The following is a 13,784-nucleotide window of genomic DNA, read 5'->3' as shown; positions in this document are numbered from 1 at the left end:
TGCGCACCCGGGAGCAACTTCCCGGTCGGTCACCCATCCTGACACTACTCCAAGCTGAGCATGCTTAACTTTGGAGTTCTGTCTGAATGGGCTACCGGAAAAGAAGGAATTCCTTATTGATATGAGTAGTCTATCATACCTAATAAGCCAGGCTATCACATACACCCCCACTCAGAGGAACCGACGTCCTCGTCGGGCCACAGGAATGTTCCCTCTTGGAACATACGTCTGTGCATCCAGTCCGATACATGTGCCATGCTGGGTGCCACGACGGGTCACAAACGTCATGAACAATATGACCGCACACCTATCCACAACCATCCATGTAACCGCGAGGGTCAGCTCTGATACCAACTTGTAACGCCCCGGACACACCCGCCGGTAGTCGTTACTCCTGGCGGGATCTAGACTGGCCCCATAGATCAATACTAGTCTTTTCTACGCACTTTATCCTCACTCATGCGCACCTGGGAGCAACTTCCCGGTCGGTCACCCATCCTGACACTACTCCAAGCTGAGCATGCTTAACTTTGGAGTTACGTCCGAATGGGCTACCGGAAAAGAAGGAATTCCTTATTGATATGAGTAGTCTATCATCCCTAATAAGCCAGGCTATCACACTGCTGCCCTACGGCAACCCCTGCCGGGCAAGTGTATTGCGCTCCACCATCCCCATTCCACCATCAATCCACTAAAGCAGGAGTTAAGTCCTACACCTCACGGCGGCCCGAACCTGGGTAAATTGCTTGTGTGCTCTTTGTGGTGCTGCCGTGCACTGGTCTGCTCTTTGCGCAACGCGACGTCCCCCTGTCGAACCAGCAAGGGGCCTCCTGGTCCCATAGGTGGCCATGGATATCCTGCGACATCTTTGGCACGCCAGGTAGGGGGATTGCTTGCGCGAACCTGAAAGTGTGCGCAGCGCGTCATCTTCATCTTAGACGAGCAATCGACCATGGCGCCTAAGAAGAAGAAGTTCGGCTCTTCGGCCCATCCGTCCACCTCGAAGGCTCCGCCGCCCGCGGACTCTAGTGCCTCGGGGGATGCGGGGGCGAGCAAGGATGTGAACGCTACTGGGGTGTGATTGGAGCAGGTGGCGCCATCGCCACTCCCCCCGCGGCCGACACGGGCGCTGGAGATGTCGATGGAGAACAGCATTAGCAATGCCTCGGCAGTCATGCTCCACAAGGTGCAGGCGAGGGGGTCACTCCGTCTGCACCCTCTCCTCCCATTGACGGGCACAGCGCAGCAACGGCGCTCGGTCCGGGGTGAGCCATCACCCTCCGGCCACCCCCACACGGGAGAGACCACGGCCCATGTGCCTCCTCCCGGATGAGCCAACCAGACCGCTGCGCTCGACGGAGCTGATGAACCTCGAGCACCATAGCCACGCAACCCCGCTGCCCAGGTGGCCGTCCCACAGTTGCGTGGACGCGGCACCACCACCATCGCTACCGCTGGCACCATCAGGAGCCAAGCGATGGTGCAGTCGATGTCATCAGCATCTATGCCGAGCACAGCCGCGGAGGCTATGGCGCGAGCTCAGTTGCTACTGAGGTTTCTGCCAGCGGCTGAGCAAATCGATGAATGGCATGCCACCATCCAGAGCCTCCTCGGTTTCAGCAAATCTGGGAGCTCATGACGAGCTGGCCCACCACGACCTCCCCAAGCGATAGCAACCGCCCGTACTGCTGGCCGAACGGAGGGGGCCATCCCCACGGGGCAGTCCCCACCATGGCAGCTGACGCGAGTGCAGCTAAATCAAGAACCCTACGACGTCTCGACGGCCTCTTCTGACCCTCGAGCATGTCCAGGCCAATGTCGAGCATCGGAGGATAGGCGGCGGGGAGATGCGCGCGTCGTCATAGATCGGCACCACGACGACCTCCGCCAGACGGATGGGCGCAGCAGCCTCAATGTCGAGGAGCCTGCGCTCGGTGTTGGCGGGTGCCTACCTTTCGAGGTCGGCTGCCCTGCCTTTACATGAGAGCTGTGGCAAGTCCGTTGGCCGTCCATTCGCACATTCAAGCTAGAGATATCTGAGAAGTACGACGGGAGGCTAAACCTGGCAGAGTTCCTGAGCATCTACACCATCATTATTCAGGCTGCCGAGGGAAGAGATGAGAATGTGTTTGCCAACTACTTCCCTTTGGCCCTCAAGTCCAACATGAGGTCTTGGTTGATGCACCTGCCGGAGAACTCCATTTCTTCATGGGCAGACTTGTGCCACGAGTTCATCGGTGCCTTCACTGATGGCCACCAAGAGACTGGTAGGCCCAGCGACCTGCACCTTCTCCAGCAGAAGGAAGGAGAAACTCTCCGTAAGTATTTACAAAGATTCAGTAAAGTTCATATGAATATTCCAAATATCCATCCGGCAGCCGTTATAGCAGCCTTCCAGTCCAATGTGTGCAACCGTCGCATTCGTTCTAAGATGAATGTGCGGTTGCCTAAGACTGTGAAGGAGCTATTCACACTAGTGGATAAGTGTGCTCGGATGGAGGAAGGAAGGAAGTTTCCCATAGAGTAGGATTGTATCAATGTTGATTCAGAGGATGAAGATGAATCAACTAGTCAGAGAAAGGGCAAGAAGTGTCGTGGTATTCTCATGAGGGGCTTGCGAGTCAACAGATGCCACAAGGGCTTAGTGTGAGGGTAAGACTGCTGTTGATAGGACCGGGAGCGGGTATGCGAGTAGCACGCGATGGTTTACCCAGCTTCGAAGCTCTCCGGAGAGATAATATTCCTACTGCTGCATGTCTGAGTGTATCTGATATACCTAGTACAGAGTGCTCCTGGAGCTGTATCTTTTGTCAGTGCCATAGGCGTCTGACTTTGTTTATGCGTGTAGCCGGATGAACATGCATGCTCTAGTGGCTGAATGGCTCTTGGTCGTGGGTGTGTGCGTGAGCATGTGTGTGCATGACTCCCCCCTGGATGGATGGATGTGTGCCTTTATATAGGCATGGCTAGCTTACTTCCTAAGCTATGTAGTGGCATGGACAAGTGGGCATGGATGTATGGTGTGGGTGTCATGCTTGTCTCCTGGGTCACTTCATGAATAGTGCCCAAGGACAAGTGACACTGTACATGATGGCGTCGTGGTACAGCTGTCTCGTCCGAGGTATGGCCATCTTGTCGGTGTCGGGTTAGGCTGCAGTCGGCAGCCGGCTGGTTGGCGCAGTCGGCAGCCAGCTGGTCGGCTCAGTCGGCAGCCGGCAGCCGGCCGAGCAGAGCAGTCGGATGGGGAGCCGGCAGGAGCAGCCGGGCAGTCGGACTGAGGGGCTTTGCTAGCCCCGATGTCTTGAAATATTGTCTTGCCGTCTTTGGGGTACCCGTTGTCAATTACTCCGACAGTAGCCCCCAAGCCTCCGGGCAACTTGGCAAAGTTGGGCGGAGGTTTTTTGGCGAGTGTTCATGGAAATGATCATGAAAAAGACAAAGTTAGTCCACGCAAATATATCACATGTTTGCTTTTAGCATTGCAAGTTTTATGCGGAGGGTGCCGACTCGGTTTCGTCCGAGCCCCCTTAATCTTTTTCGTGTTCCCTCCGCTTTTTGGCTTGTGCTCTTGCTTGCCGGTCAGCCGCTCTGCGGTCTGTGGCTGAGAGTGGGCCGCGAAGTGGAGTGTACAGTACTCAGAGTATGGGAGCAGATTCAACCGAGTAGATACTTGTAAAGGAAACGGCCGGATCGCCCGATCCGTTTTTCTTCCCGGACATTTTTCGCATGGGTGGCCTCCAGCATTCACTCTTGCTAGTTGGACAGTCGCTCTGCGGTCTGTGACTAAGAGTGGGCCTTTGGTACCGTGCACGGTACTAAGCCATCTGCGGGGACTAACGTCTCAGGCCAAGCGGCCAGCCCCTGGGCCAACTCTGGCTGGCGCCGGGGTAAACAGTGATGCAACTATAATAAAATACGGAGATAGCCCCTGAGCATCGCTCGAGGTTATCCGTGCTCTTGCGGTGCAAAAAATATGCGGGTGAGGAGCTCACACTGATTTTCGTGTAGTCGAGACAGAGATTGAGCCTCCGGGTGCTCGAAGGGGTCCCGGCCGGTCAGGCTCGACCGGCCAGGCGGCGATGCATCTTGCAGCGCCTATCTTCTTCTTTTTCTCTTCTGTCGGCTGCTCGGAGCTGGACAAAACTCTTCTCTTGTCTGCAATCTTCACGGGGGCGCGTCAGCGCACCCGCTGGGTGTAGCCCCCGAGATTCGGGTCGACTGCTGAGCAGTCGGGCCGGATCTTTCGCAACTACTTCGTCTTCTTCTTCAGCCGACCGGATGGGCGGACCCTGACACAGCAGTCGGGCTCTTTGCAGCCGGACAGGCAGCCAGCGGTCGGACGCACACACATTTTTTCTTGCTAGTCGGCCGTGGGCATCCGGTATTTTCTTCAGCCGGCTCTGGGCAGCCGGATGCACACACACATTTTTTTGTCCCAGCCGGCCTCTCGGACAGCTGGCCATCTCACCAGGTTACTTTTTTTATTCTTTTATTCTTTTCTTGCAATGCCAGCCGGCCCTTGACCTTTCCTCCAGCCGGCCCATGGACTTTCTTCTTTCTCTTTGTCTCCGCACAGCCGGGTGGCCAGGCAAGGCGGGGCCAAGTGGAGGAGCCGGCCGAGCGGGCGCAGTGGCGAGCGGAGCTGGCACGGGGGCGCGCAAGACGGCCAGGCAGTGAGTCGGTGCGGGGGGCAGCCGAACCTAGGAGGCGTGGAGCCGGCCAGGCCAGGTTGCACACGGGCGCAGCATTGCCACGGAGCGCGGGCGAAGGCGCGGCCGAGTCGGCGCGGGAAGGCGACGAGGAGCCGCAACCGGCGCTGCGGGCGATGCGGCAGTGTGGTCGGGTGAAGGCGGACGCGCGCGCGGCCGAGCCGGCGCGGGGAGGCATCAGGGCAACGCAGCCGGTGCAATGGGAGTGGAGCAGGCGGCCACGGGCGCGTGGGAGTCGGTGCAGCGCTGGGAAGCCGGCAGCCACGAGGCGGCGAGCGACGCAGAGGCGCGGGCCGGCACTCGGCGAGGCGGCGACCCAGAGCCGACCTAGCGAGGCGCGGGCCGGCACTCGGCGAGGCGGCGACCCAGAGCCGACCTGGCGAGGCGCAGCCGGAGGCGGGCGCAGGCGACCAGCGCGGGAGCCGGTGGCCAAGCGCGGGGGTGAGCCGGCAAAGAAGCAACCGGAGCAGTGAGGGAGCCGGCGCCGTGGCAGAGGAGAATGGAGCAGTGCGCGGAGCCGCCGGCGCGCGGCTGTGCAGCCGCGGAGGCGCGCGCCGAGGAAGCCGGCCACGGGCGTGTTGAGCAGCAGCGCAGCCGTGGCTGGGCGAGGAGGCGGAGCCTCACTGGTGCGACGACGCAGGGGATGGAGCAGCGCGTGGGGGCGCTGTGGGCCGCACCGGCCAGCGAGGAGCCGTGCCAAATCCCCCGGTTGGACGGCCAAAACGCAAGGGTACGCGCAGATGCGAGGGGTGCGGTCTGGGCGAGCTAGCACGCAGGTGGAGGGGCACGGCGACCAGGCCCGTCGCCAGGCGCGCCACGCGGAGGCGCGCGGACGCGGGTGCGTCGCAGCAGCCGGCCAGGACGACATGCGCGCGTGAATGGAGCAGCCGGCGGCCGCATAAGGAGCACACCAGGCTGGGCGCGCGCGACAGGTAAGGTTCAGCTAGTGGGGACCGAGGCTAGGCGGACGGCACAGCAGCCGGGTCACGGAGCAACTGCTGAAGCAAGATGCAGTCGGACGAGGTCGGAGCCGAGCCGCCTGATCCAGTATACGCCGTGGTGGGAAGCCGGCCAAGGCTGGCCAAGCAGCCGGCCATGCGCGCATGTGCAGAACTGCACACGACCAACACGCATGCGGTCGGTGCATGTGTGCGTGCGACTAGGCTATGGCCATAGCTAGCGAGAGCAGCAGCATTGGTGCATGGACCAGGATATTTTCTGGAGATTGTCTGGGTAGTCTTTGACTAATGTATGGTCATTGTCTGATGGGTGGTTAGCTAATGGATTGACCATGATTTTACTTGTATCTAGCTAGCTAGTGTGGATGATATATGGAGGAGCGAACGCGCGTGTCGGCCGGAGCAAGGCGCAACACGGAGGAAAGCAAACGTGAGCGGCGCATGGACGGACACGGCTGACCGAAGCAAGGCACCACACGCGGCGCGTGCGGACAGACGGCCAGCGTTGCGGTGGTGATGACGAAGACGCCTCGCCCCTCACGGACGCGCCGAGGGCGTGCTGATGTTGAGCCCTCTACCGGCGCCGGAGAGGTGGCGACATCGCGGTGATGATGAAGATGGCGAGGCCGACAGCAAGGACGCGCCGCCCCTCGCGGCCGCTCTGGGGGTGTGTCGGTGTCGAGCCCCCGAGCGCTACCAAAGAGACGGCGGCGACGTCGCGGCGGAGATGACAAAGATGGTCCTGCCCGGACTACGAAACTAGCAGCAGCACGGTAGCATAGTAGTTGTACCACCCCACGGTGGGCGCCAACTGTCGTGGTATTCTCACGGGGGGCTTGCGAGTCGACAGATGCCACAAGGGCTTAGTGCGAGGGTAAGACTGCTGCTGATAGGACCGGGAGTGGGTATGCGAGTAGCACGCGATGGTTTACCCAGCTTCGGAGCTCTCCGGAGAGATAGTACTCCTACTGCTGCATGTCTGAGTGTATCTGATATACCTAGTACAGAGTGCTCCTGGAGCTGTATCTTTTGTTAGTGCCATAGGCGTCTGACTTTGTTTATGCGTGTGGCCGGATGAACAAGCATGCTCTAGTGGCCGAATGGCTCTTGGCCGTGGGTGTGTGCGTGAGCATGTGTGTGCCTGAGTCCCCCCCTGGATGGATGGATGTGTGCCTTTATATAGGCATGGCTAGCTTACTTCCTAAGCTATGTAGTGGCATGGACAAGTGGGCATGGGGGTATGGTGTGGGTGTCATGCTTGTCTCCTGGGTCACTTCATGAATACTGCCCAGGGACAAGTGACACTGTACATGATGGCGTCATGGTACAGCTGTCTCGCCCGAGGTATGGCCGTCTCGTTGGTGTCTTGTCGGTGTCGGGTTGGGCTGCAGTCGGCAGCGGGCTGGTTGGCGCAGTCGGCAGCCGGCTGGTCGGCTCAGTCGGCAGCCGGCAACCGGCCGGGCAGAGCAGTCGGACGGGGAGCCAGCAGGAGCAGCCGGACTGAGGGGCTTTGCTAGCCCCGATGTCTTGAAATATTTTCTTGCCGTCTTCGGGGTACCCGTGGTCAATTACTCCGACAAGAAGCATAGTAAGAAGCCAAGAGATAAGGCAGTGATGACTGTAGAAGGTTCAGGCACACCTAGTACCGGCAAGAAGGCCAAGGCTGAGGCCCCCGGCAAGGAAGTTGCCGCTTGCACAGCCTGTGGGGAAGCTGCTGCCGCCGAGAAAGCTAGGAGAGGCGATGGGCCGTACTACAAGATCCACCGGACCAAGGTCCATGACCTTTAGGAGTGTTACCAGGTTGAGCAACTTGTTAAGAAATAGAGAGCGGAATATGATAAGCGTGACAAGGAAAAAGGTCAGAATGCCGCTGGCAGAAAGGGCCGAGGCGGTGAAGCAAATCGCCCTGGCAAACCCTTTTGGAAACAAGGAAAACTCGCCATGGGTCAAGAGAAGGAAGTTTGTGATGATGTGAGGGACGAAGGGAATGAAGAGGAAACTAGTGAGCAGGAATTTCTGAAGGCCAATGATGCCTTATGCATTGATGGGGGTGCGTCTTTGCATGCCTCCCACCGCCAGCTCAAGCGATGGGCATGAAAGATCAGTGCCGTGGAGCCAGCGCTAGAGGCCTGGAAACCGCTCAAATGGTCATGCACGCCAATCATCTTTCATGAGGAGGATCACCCTGACCGCACCACCGCGGTAGGATGCTTGCCATTGTTGGTCACCCCGACAATTCGCAACCTCCAGGTCACAAAGATGTTAGTGGATGGCGGGGCCGGGTTGAATCTGATTTCCCCAGCAGTCATCAGCAAGCTTCAGATAGAAGAAGAAGAGCTAGAGGTTACCAACATGTTTCAAGGAGTTAACCCCGGCAGGATCCATCCTAAATGGAAGATTACGTTGCCGGTGATGTTTGGGGGAGAACTGAACTACCGGACAGAGAAGGTTGTGTTTGATGTGGTTGATCTCCCCCTGCCGTACAATGGGATTCTTGGACGCCCGGCCCTGGCCAAGTTCATGGCAGCATCCCACTATGCTTATAACACTCTGAAGATGCCTGGGCCACTGGGAGTCATCACTATCCCATTGGATGAGAAGGATGCAATTGTATGCGTGGACAAGATGTACTGGGATGCAGTCACAGCAGAGGCTACGGCAACAACAGCTCCTGCCAAGGAAAGCAAAGGAAAGAAGAGGGATTGTAGTACCTCCGGCAAGGAGTCTGGGAAGCATGCCCCCTCCGAGTGCACGGCACCCGTTGACGACGTGTCGGAGTGTTCTAACAGCAAGAGATCCAAGGTTGCTGCGCCCCAAGTGAAGAAGGTCCCGGCAGGGCTGGCTGGCGTTGATGGTATTTTTACCATCAGCGCCACCCTTGATGACAAATAGGAAAGTGCGCTCATTGCCTTCCTGCGGGCGAATATCGATGTGTTTGCCTGGCAACCATCTGATATCCCCGGTGTTCCCAGGGAGGTAATCGGGAACCACCTTGCTGTCTTCCCACACGCCCGGCCTATCAAGCAGAAAGTCCGGAAGCAGGCCTTGGATAGGCAGTAGTTCATTGCCAAGGAAATCAAGAAACTAGAGGCAGCTGGTTTGGTCAGAGGAGTACTGCATCCTACATGGTTAGCAAATCCAGTAGTAGTCTGGAAGGCTAATGGGAAATGGAGGCTTTGCATTGATTTCACAGATCTCAACAAGGCTTGCCTGAAAGAACCCATTTCCCTTGCCGCGCATCGACCATATTATGGATTCCACTTCAGGGTGTGATTTGCTCTCCTTTTTGGACGTGTATTCCGGATATCACCAGATCTTCATGTCCAAAGAAGATGAAGAGAAGACATCGTCCATCACTCCATGCGGTATGTACTGCTTTGTCCATATGCCATTCAGACTAAAGAGTGCCGGGTCCACTTTTGCAAGGGCAGTTCAGATTGGTTTTGAGCCACAGTTACACAGAAACATAGAAGCTTATATGGATGATATCATGGTCAAAACCAAGGATAAGACCACTCTTATCCAGGATTTGGAGGAGACATTTGCTAATCTATGCACGATCAACTTGAAGCTTAATCTGGAGAAGTGTGTGTTCGGAGTCCCCTCCGGCAAGCTGCTTGGTTTCTTCGTGTCCCAAGGGGGGTCGAAGCTAACCCTGACAAGATCAAAGCCATCAAATAGATCCAAGCACCAAGGACAGTTAAGGATGTGAGGCACTTGACGGGATGCGTTGCCGCACTAAGTAGATTCATTTCCAAGTCTGCCGAGCGTGCCTTGTCGTTCTTTAAAATTTTGAAGAAGGCGGAGCCTATGAAGTGGACCCCGGAAGCAGATGCAGCTCTATAGGAATTGAAGGCCTACCTATCGTTTGTGCCCACCTTGGTTGCACCCAAACCCCAAGAGTCGTTGTTGCTATACTTGGCAACAACCAAGCAAGTGGTCAGTGCGACCTTGGTAGCACAGCGAGAAGTGGATGAAGCAAAAAGTGGGCAGATGATGGAAGAGTCAGAAAAGGATCAAAACAGCAATGAGCACGACAACAAGAGCAACCCCAAGGACGCGGCAAGGAAGAAAGTGGTGCAGCGCCCAGTGTACTTCGTCAGCTCCTTGTTACAAGGGGCTAGATCGAGGTACTCTAGCGTGCAAAAGTTGATCTTTGGTCTCATTATGGCCTCAAGGAAACCGCGCCACTACTTCCAAGCCCATGAGATCACTATTGTCACTTGTTTTCCATTGCAAAGGATACTCCGAAACCATGAGGCTACCGGAAGAATAGTGGAGTGGGATTTGGAGTTATCCAGCATTGGTTTGAAGTTTGAGAGCACATTAACTATTCAGAGCAGGGTGCTGGCAGAGTTTATTGCAGAATGGACGCCAACCCCTGATGAGGAAGTGACAGAGACAACTATCCCCTGCAAGGAATCACCCCAAGAATGGATTATGTATTTTGATGGTGCTTCTTCCCTACAAGGGCAGGGGCTGGCGTGCTTCTTGTTGCCCCCTCCGGGGAGCACTTGAAGTACGTCGTCCAAATGCACTTTGCCTCGGAAGAAGCCACCAACAATACAGCTGAGTATGAAGGGCTCCTTGCCGGGCTTAGAATTGCAGCAAAATTGGGAATCAAGAAGCTGATCATACGAGGAGATTCACAACTTGTGGTGAGACAAGTCAACAAGGATTATCAAAGCCCGTTGATGGAAGCATACGTCGAGGAAGTGAGGAGATTGGACGAGCGCTTTGATGGGTTGCAAACAGAGCACGTACCCCATGCGGAAAACAGCGTAGCTGATCACCTGTAAAAGTGTGCTGCGCAGAAGCTTCCTGTGGAACCAGGGACTTTTGTTCTCCATCTCTCTCAGCCCTCCGTATCACCAGCCACAATGGCCCGAAAAAGGAGAAAGTTGGACTACCGTGAGCCTTTCCCTGTAGAGCCGTCTGCTCCCGGCAGAGACCCTGCCAGAAACAAGTCCTCACCAACTGTCGAACCACCCCCTCCAGCCGGACCCATGGACCCCGTGAACGAGGCTGGTGCTCCCGCAGCACAGGAGGTGCCACGAGTCCTCGTTGCTGATCCCCAGGCTCCCACTCCGGCAAGGCACATCGCCCGCTTCCTCCTAACCGGAGAACTTCCCGACGACCAAGATAAACCTGAGAAAGTAGCCCGAAGGGCCATATGTATCAGTTTGTCGATGACACTCTATACAGAAGGAGGCCCAACGGTGTGAAATTGAAGTGTGTCTGCCGGGAGGATGGAAAGGAACTGCTGGCTGAGATTCACAGAGGAATGTGCGGCTCACACATTGGATCAAGGGCATTAGTTGGGAAACTGTACCAGCAAGGTTTCTATTGGCCCACATCCCTCCAAGATGCGATTGAGCTCGTCACGACATGTGAAGCCTGTCAGTTCCATTCCAAGAGAACACACCTGCCTGCCCAAGCCCTTCGGACAATCCCTTTATCATGGCCATTTTTGGTCTGGGGGGTCGATATCCTCGGCCCCTTCCCCTGAGCAATCTGGGGCTTTGAATTCTTGTTCGTCGCCATCAACAAGTTTACAAAATGGCCGGAAGTGATTGTCCTGAGAAAGGTGACTGATCGGTCAGCTATCAAGTTCTTAAAAGAACTGGTGTGTCGTTTTGGAGTTCCGGTAAGGATCATCACCGACAACGACACCCAATTCGTGAGCCATGCCTTCATGCAATATGTTCATACCCTCGGATGTAAGATCTCATTCGCCTCTGTGGCACACCCCCGGAGCAATGGACAAGCTGGGAGGGCGGACACTGAAGTGCTACATCGACTCAAGACAAGAACTTCCGATACGCTGCAGAAGCACGGCAGGCGGTGGATCAAGGAGCTGCCGGTAGTTCTCTGGTCCCTCAGAACGACACCTAACAGAGCTACCGGGCAGACTCCCTTCTCCCTGGTCTATGGGGCAGAAGCAGTTATCTCCATGGAACTCATTTACGGGTCCCCTTGAGTGCTTGCCTACGATGAAGTAGCGCAAGATCAGCACCGGCATGACGACGTTGTGCTACTCGTGGAGAACCATCTCCGGGCTGATACGACTGTTGCATGCTACCAGCAAGCCCTGCACTGCTATCACAGCCGCAGGGTTCATGCCTAGTGTTTTGAGGAAGGTGACCTTGTCCTTAGGCACGTTCAGTCCGCCAAGGGTACAAACAAGTTGTCACCGAAGTGGGAAGGCCCTTACCGGGTGGTACGAGTCGCCAGACCCAGCGCAGTCCGTCTGGAGACCAGAGATGGCACTCAGTTGCAAAACTCATGGAATATTGAGCATCTCCGCAAGTACTACTCGTAAGGCGCGAGGCTGTCGGGAACTGCCCGGCAGCCACCCTTTTGTACAGGCCTTGCCTCAGCTGCATGTAACCCCTTGTACAAAGCCGGGGTGATGACCCCGTGCAAGAGAAAATAAAGAAGCGTTGTAGGGGGCCCCCAACTAAGATTGCATGCATGCATGAGCACATCAAGATCATTGCATAAGCATTTCATGAGCATTTGCATATGCATATAGATAGGAACGCATCCTGCATTCATTCTCATCTACATGAAGTTGCAGGTTCCTGCCGTGAACTTGGCTTCGACAGGGGACGAGAAGATTGCACGGCACAACGATCCCCGACAAGCCAAACAGATAAGTTTTACCTCTTGTCCATTAATGTTCTATAAAGCTATAACTTTGCATGAGAAAACCTTGCCTCTCTTTTGAAACTTAGGTGCTCCCATCCATGACTCGAATGTTGCTTCAGTCAGGATGGTCGCAGTAGCCTTTGGTAAAAAGGAGCTGGCGGGGGGTTGGCCCCTCTGTCTGTCCCCCGGCAGACAAAGAGGGTGCCGGTAGGATATCCTGCCAGGGAAAACTCGTTTATTTTCATTAAAGAGGCACTCCACCTCTGCATGGACATACACATGCACGGGTTCCCAGAAAGGTTCGTCTTTTTCATTTATATGCTAATACAAGTACAAGCATTACAGAACACAAAGATGGACTCGAGAGATTACATTATTTGAATTAAAATTCGGTGATTGCCTACAGATTTAAGATTGAAAAAAGATAAGTGCCCCGTTATGCCTTTGCCTCTGTCCATCTCCTACAGGAAGAGGTCGAAGGGGCCAGAGGCGGGCACAGCTGGGATTTGGCGCCTCCCCATGATCAGTACGGCGCCGCTCCCGAGCAAGGAGGAAGAAACTGGAGGACATGCATGGATGGTGACGCTGCTGGAGGACCAGATGGGAGGCACGGAGTCACCGGCAAACACGACTCGTCGAAACATTCATCCCCGTTCTTGACGCGTCGTGGGTTGCCGATGCCGTCCGCATCACTACCACCCTAAGACCTCGGCATGATCACCACGCCGGACACCATGCTCTCTAAATCTTTCCACTGAGAGCATGGTCGTCCCCGGGAGCCCTGACGTCGGAAGTCACCGCAAGTCTTGAAGGCGTGTGAGAGAACAAGGAGTGTTCTTGTTCGACGAGAAAACTGCGCCCAGGAGGAGCCAATTTGATGTAAGGTGGAACCCTAGATGGCCGATCTTTCACGAAAGGAGAGGATCCCGCGAAGAACATGAAGAACACGAGGGAAAACACGAGAGAATCACTCAAACCAATGCTACCTCTTGAGCACTGCGTTGGTTTTCCCCGAAGAGGAAGGGATGATGCAGCAAAGTAGCGTAAGTATTTCCCTCAGTTTTTGAGAACCAAGGTATCAATCCAGTAGGAGGCTACGCGCGAGTCCCTCGCACCTGCACAAAACAAATAAATCCTCGCAACCCACGCAAATAGGGGTTGTCAATCCCTATAAGGCCACTTACGAGAGTGAGATCTGATAGATATGATAAGATAATATTTTTGGTGTTTTTATGATAAAGATGCAAAGTAAAATAAAGGCAAAGTAAATAGCAAAGGAAATAACTAAGTAGTATGAGATTAATATGATGAAGATAGACCCGGGGGCCATAGGTTTCACTAGTGGCTTCTCTCGAGAGCATAAGTATTCTATGATGGGTGAACAAATTACAGTTGAGCAATTGACAGAATTGAGCATAGTTATGAGAATATCTAGGTATGATCATGTATATAGGCATCACGTCCG

Source organism: Triticum urartu, chromosome 1 (assembly GCF_003073215.2).
Source record: "Triticum urartu cultivar G1812 chromosome 1, Tu2.1, whole genome shotgun sequence".
Classification (NCBI taxonomy): domain Eukaryota; kingdom Viridiplantae; phylum Streptophyta; class Magnoliopsida; order Poales; family Poaceae; genus Triticum; species Triticum urartu.
This window is presented reverse-complemented; position numbering follows the sequence as displayed.